Source organism: Brachyistius frenatus, unplaced genomic scaffold (genome assembly GCF_029030835.1).
Source record: "Brachyistius frenatus isolate BFR_SWC_R1_liver_20210118 unplaced genomic scaffold, ASM2903083v1 Contig_25, whole genome shotgun sequence".
Taxonomy (NCBI): Eukaryota; Metazoa; Chordata; class Actinopteri; family Embiotocidae; genus Brachyistius; species Brachyistius frenatus.
The window spans coordinates 864,599-871,102 of NW_027210624.1; the positions used below are offsets into that span (position 1 = coordinate 864,599).

General features: G+C 40.9%; 1 protein-coding gene across 1 annotated transcript in view; it reads right to left on the reverse strand.

Annotated features, from left to right (window-relative positions):
• ntng1a (netrin g1a) overlaps positions 1-1,632 on the reverse strand; it is a 116,287-nt gene extending 114,655 nt beyond the window's left edge. The window contains exon 1 of the mRNA XM_069697959.1: positions 1,371-1,632. The gene's annotated coding sequence lies outside the window, so the exon portion shown is untranslated. The remainder of the gene's footprint in view (positions 1-1,370) is intronic.
• Positions 1,633-6,504: the final 4,872 nt, after the last annotated feature.

Here is a 6,504-nt window from a genome sequence, read left to right on the forward strand (position 1 = left end):
ATTCAATTCATTAGCAATCATACTATTTGCATAATGAAAGAAAACACGTTTTAATTTGTTGTAACAAAATCCCTATTGTGTAGATAAAAATGGGGGTACCCTGAGTTTATATTGCCTCTTTAAAATAGTTATTTATATTCCAAATGAATGGAGGGAAGATGTGCATGGTGTAATCCCAGGGAATAATAAGTAAAAAGGCTGAGGGTGTTAGTGAAGGTGTATTTCTAAGACTTAAAAGTTCAATTGATCGTAATAATTGGGACATGAATAAATGCAAGAAAGACGTCATGAATTTATCTTAATATAATAGCAGAACTCTCAGATCTGCTGTCAGGAGTAAATGACTGATTATGAGGTGACATGTTTTAAGATAATTTTGGTTTCAGCTGAAGGCTACAGTCACCAAAAAAAAAAAAAAAAATGTTTTTAATGCTTTTAAAGTGCACAGTATTCTCACACCTTAATTGAATATCACAAAGAGTGAGAGGAGTGGGGAGAGGAGGGTGTTAGAAGAAGTCGGGTCATGACACTTGGTGCACAGGTTAACCACGCAGCAGCCTGACAACCCTCTCCACAGCTGAATGTGTCGAAGTCTATATCCAGCCTCCATACAGGCCAAGAGAGGCCCCTAATCATCCTCTCGCACATCACTGACCTCTGTTAGTGGTTGTAATATTCAAGTATATTGTTAAAAGGAAAGACAGACACACAGACCTCACAAAAAAAAAAATTAAAAAAATAAACGCGCGTCAAAGTCGTATTTTTTTTAACCATAAAGAAAAGAGGTGGTTATCCAGCGTGAGAGGAAATTTCAAATTGATGACAGGAGCGCTGTCTCATACAAATGGAATCATGTGTGTTATTATCGGCACACAGCATGACTGATTCACTTCGACCTACATGTGGAGATTCAGAAGCCTTTACGCCTTAGTTCTGTGCGCCCAAAGCGCGTCCATGTGTCCTTTAAACATCGAATACAGGCGAACAACACACACATTTATTTTTAAAAGCAGTTTGCTGTTAGAAAGTGTGAAACAGCTCTTTTCTCTCCATTGTAGAGACAACAGCATTAAGGCTACACCTGATTTATTTTTGGTCATCGCCCCAAAGGTGTCGCCTGTGTTGATTAGTAGCCCACATCACCATGCACGGGAAAGGTATTTGTATGGCGCAGGACTCAAAGTAGACAGAGATGACCTGGCAAAATAGCATCTGTTCTTAAAATAGTCCGCTTACTTTCTCGAATCACGACGCACATTTTTGGCCACCCACTCGGCGCGCGTCGTGGCGGAGCTTCAAAAGTTTACGCGCCCCGCCATGCACTTGGAGATTAATGAAATCAAAAGAAATCGGCTGCCTGAGCCTCTCACCTGGGTTTTCAGTGGTTCATGCCGTCGAGAAGAGGCAGTCATGTAGCCTGTTGCAGCCAAATAAATCCGCTTTAAAACGGGACATCTTAGCGCGGCGCAGGAACGGGAGACTCGGCGTGTAGGAGCGACCCGCTTGTCTCCGCCGCTCCCGGGGAATGGAGGAGAGCTCCGGGTACCAGCGCAACGTCACCTAGAGCCGGACGCACAGGTGGAGACTTTACAAGAGAAAATCCTCCACAGCCAAACGTAACGTTTTTCTTGAAAGTTTCACAGAATGAAGGAGCCAGAAAAAAAAAAAAACGGATTCCGAGTGTCTCCTTAAAAAGAGCCTGCGAGACAGCAGAGAGTAACCAGACTCACTGCTCTCAGACACAATGAGGCGCTGAGGCTTTGACAACTGACTTTCACCTGAAGTTTAATTCTTTGCTGGAGCCAGCGAGCAGCAGCTGAGAGCCACCATGACCAGAAACATGCTTTAATTATTTCATGAATCCTTTGGGTTTGGGAGTTTGTCTGTTTTTTTCAAGCCGCAAATTGACCACAGAGATGTTTTTATTGTCTAAACATGTGATCACATTAAATTGCGAGTGGGAAACCAATAGCACTGCTTTCTGGCAGATTATGTTATGGCACAAAACAGGAAGAAAGATAAAGCTTGCAGAAAGCACAGAGTAAAATGACTCTAAATAATGTAAAACCACTGAGATCTGTGGGGGCTATGATAAATGCTGAGCCAGATGTAGCCACTGAACTTGATCATCTTGATGTTAACACTCATTAGTCTAAGATAAAAAAAAATATATAAAAAAATATATTTGACCTACTGACCTTTAAAATTATGACAACATGTATTACTTTTAAAGTTACATACATTTTTTTTATGACTTTGAATGACTTCTATCTGCAACAAAGGGAAGCCTGGAGTAGACATCATTGACAAACCAGAGGGTTTAAGCAAACAAATCAGAGGACAAATTCAACAGACACAAGCTTTTTTTGTTGTTTTTTTTAATAGAAAAACCTGTCATGTCAGTCGCTCTCTTTCTCCTTCATTTAGCAGTTAGAGCTGAGAGGGTGGGACTCCAAAGCACCATGTGAGCCAGAAAGTAACTTTTCAAGGCTTGAAATCTCAACATAAAGCCAAGTTGAGTTATTGGTTTTAAATTGTAAAACCCTATCAAGCCCAGCACGCCCAAAGTACCCGAACATGATCAAAACTTAATTTGCGTCACAGTGGAAAAGGTTAAGGATCCGACGATCTCTGCTGTGGAGACAGTTCCTCACGCAGCTGCCTCTCTCTTTTTCCCTCTCCTCTCTGAGCCCAAGGGCAACTTGCCTGACATGAACCTCTTTTTTTCTTTTCTTTTTTTCTAATTCACTCAGCGACAAGAAAGAGGAGAGCACAGTGGAAAGCTACCAAAGAGCACATTCAATTCCCACTTATTGACTCAATACAAAGACACCGTATACAATGTTCACTCACAATACATTTCTGAGGCTCATCTGCAGACAGTTAAGCTCTTTTCTGTCTTTTCTTCAAGGCCTAAAAACACTAAGCTCGTGCAGACCAGGGTTAGCACAGAGATTTTGTAAATGAAGCCAGGCACCAATACAAGGCTAAAGAACTTGTACACCAATAGATAACCCACGTATATTAACACATTAGGGCATGAAAAGAGAGGTGCCAGAGGTCAGCAAACAGAATGAGAGGAGGATGTGGAGTATTATTATTCACAGACACATAAAGACAGAACGGCCATGTCCCTTTTAATCCATCAACGGGTTCAATAGAGTCCTCTTTACTTGAGGGACCCACAATCACGTGGCGCTGTCTTCCAGTATCTCACCGCCACTCTTGTGTGCTATGAAATTTCTTTTGTTTTTTTTTCCTGATTCTTGTCATAACTCTCTATGGTTGTTAGAAAATTGATGGGCAAAGCTGTTTTTGCACATCGCTGTCTGGCGGACGCCAGGTGCAGAGGTATTGAATTTGTGCGCCAGTTCAGTGGCGGGTAATGTTGCCTTTATCCGGAGGAGTGTGTTTGTTAGTCAAGGAGGTGGAGGGAGGAGGTGGACAGACAGCTTCCTCATAAACAAAATATTGCATTTAAGCTTGTGCTTGATAGACTTTTATGGGGTATAATGCGGCTGTGTCATCAGGAGTAAATGCTGCAGGGGCCAAAAGACTCAGGCAAATCTGCAGACCGGGTAGTGGTGACTTCCAGTAGTAAATAAAAATTCCTGCAGTTATTATTTTACTGAAGTAAAAGTCCAAAAGTATTAACAGGAAATTAAGGTTTAAGTATTATAACGCATTATTACTGATGCATATGGTTGGGTGATACAACGGCACGATGTACTGTACTAAAGTTTTAGGTAGTAACTAATTAAAGCGAGGATGTTTTGAAAGATAATACTAAGATAATGCTTATTATTTACAGTGCCTTCATACAAAATGCTGTAAAGAGAAAACCCTGAATCAAATCAATATTTGGTGTGCTCGGGATACTTGGCAGGTTGTTCCAAGCATCGTGGAGAACTTGCCACAGTTGCTCTCTGGATTTGGTCTCAGTGTCTCCCGTCTCTTCATATAAACCCACTCTGACGCCGTGATGTTGAGATCAGGGCTCTGTAGGGGCCACATGTGTTTCAGACTAAATATAGTTCTTTATATCTCTTTCTGTGTGTTTTGGGTCGTTGTTATGCAGCAGAATGAATTTGGGACCAATTAGATGCCTCCCTCCTCTGTGATGAATAAAAACCTAAATATTTTAAAGTCCCCCTCCACTAGAAAATACAGTATGCTTTTCTTATGCTTCCTACAGCTGTTTGAGCTTCACTGTGCACAATGAAGGATGTGGAGAGTTTGAAGGCTGATTTCATAACCATCTACTGAAGGGGGGGAGGGTTTGTCTTTGCTCTTTGAAAATCAAATTTTAAGGGGTGGGCTCACGATCAGGATTTGTGACATCACAAATAGTTTGGAAGTCAATCATTGGCCAAATTAACTTACACAAGTATCATGTCGAAACTGGATGGCTGCAGTGCACATACACTGAGAATAGACTAAAGTGAAGTAAGAGGCATCTTGTGTCCAATAAGTCAACTTTAGAAATGACTTTTTTTTGTGCATATTTGTAGATTCTGGATTTTTAATGAGGGAGACGGAATAGATGTACGAGATAATTCTCATCTTTTTATGTATTTGTTGTGGAAAAAATATGAGACTCAAATTATTTCTCAAACCAAAGCATTTTATATATATCTTGAAAACATTTCTGGAGTGGATCTTTAAAACGTTGGCACAGAACTGTGAGAAGATTCAGAGATTTTTGCTATAATGTTTACACTGCAAATTAATATTTCTAGTTGTATTAGATCACTGCAAGCAATTAATGCAAATAATCCAGGAGGACAACATCATGGGAAAAATATATTTACAGGTTTTTTGTCATTTTGCTTTGTTTTGTTTTTTGTAACGAATGGAAGAAGTACTTCTTATTTATGTATTTCACTTGATAGTCAGTGAAACTCGCATTTGTTTCTGGTTATTATATCAAGTCCCCACAGATATAGGCAACTTAAATATCTGGACCTACAGTTATACAGATATAGATTTAGTGAGTCCTAAGAATCCTTCAACGAACTAGGGAGGGAAATGAAAGGGGAAGTATTTTCTTCACTTTTATAAAACTCTGACTCTGGAAGCTTTTGATTGATAATGATATTGGCAAGGTGAATCAAGGTGGTGGCGTCAGAGTTGCTCTCTTCACTTATTTCTCTCTTATATAAAGTGTCTGACTATCCGATGCTTCCGAACTTCTCTGGGGAGGTGATACACTTGAGAGTCGGTACAAATGCAGGGTTGACATCACAATGCGGGATGCCTTTCGAAAGACTGAATCAGGTCAGTCTCACCACCTTTATGCACCTGCTCCGTTCGGACTTTGTGTCAAAGGTTTATCACGCTTCTTTCAGCCCGGCACTAACCCTCTGCTCCAATCTGCTGCCTGCAGACCTCCGCTGCTTATCCAACCCTGCACAGTGTCCTAAACCCATAACCCAACTCGCCCAAATTGAAATATCATATTAAGTTATAAAACAATACCTGAGAAGAATTACATAGAGGCATAATCCAAAAAGTGCATGATTGAAAATGGATTAGTGGAGGAGGAGGAGAGGGAAGAGGAGGTGGCCACACAGTTTGCTGGATTTGTACTTTGCTCACAGGCTGAAAGCCATCTGCCTCGGGCTGATTGTGAATCGGGGCCATCCCGTTCAGATTTACGTGCCCCTGCGAGTGATTTGGGATTTACTTTCTTAACAGGCGCTATCCAGCTCTCTCCTTGTTGTACGGTGTGTGCCCGTCCATGAAGTCATGCCTCGGTTCTCTCTGCTGGATGCATTCCTGATAGGCAGTGGCTTTCTAGGCTGAGATTTTGCAGCTCAAGGGTAGAATAAATACTATTTCTCATTTAAATAAGTGTACGGTTTTATTACTGTTGAGGAAACAGGCATATAACGACATACAGAGGGACGGAGTTATTCTGGGGTTTAGCAGTAGGCACATGGGTCAGTTCCTGTTGCTAATGATAATGATGACAAATGGTCTGGCCTGCTGGGCCCCAGAGAAATGAAGTCCACCACTCTGGGGGGCGGTCCACCAAATTAGCTTTTGTCAATATCATGTTCCCAATTTGTCCTCGCAGGATATGCTGACAGGAATATTGGATACAGTAACCGACTGTGGGAATTGAATCCTATTGGCTTGTTCATGGTGTCATTAGCATATGAGGATGAATGAGCGGCTACGATTAGATGCTGAGTGCTACCAGAGTCCAGTCAGGTTTCAGAAGCAATGAAACACAAGCTGTGACCAAACACATTCAGGTATTTTACATTTTGTTATCATAGCTGAAGTTTTAGGATTTGGGGTTTGAAACTTTATGATTTACAATTTTCTATTGAAATTTTGTTGCAGAGGATGCTATTTTATTTCAGTACAGTGAGGAGTTGGAAGTGGAGGTGAAATACCCTGAGATCCATTATGCTTCAAAGTGTGAACTGGTTTACATATTTCAATTTTTTTTTTTTGGTGATATGGTAAAAAAAACCTCATTATTTTCTGAAGTCA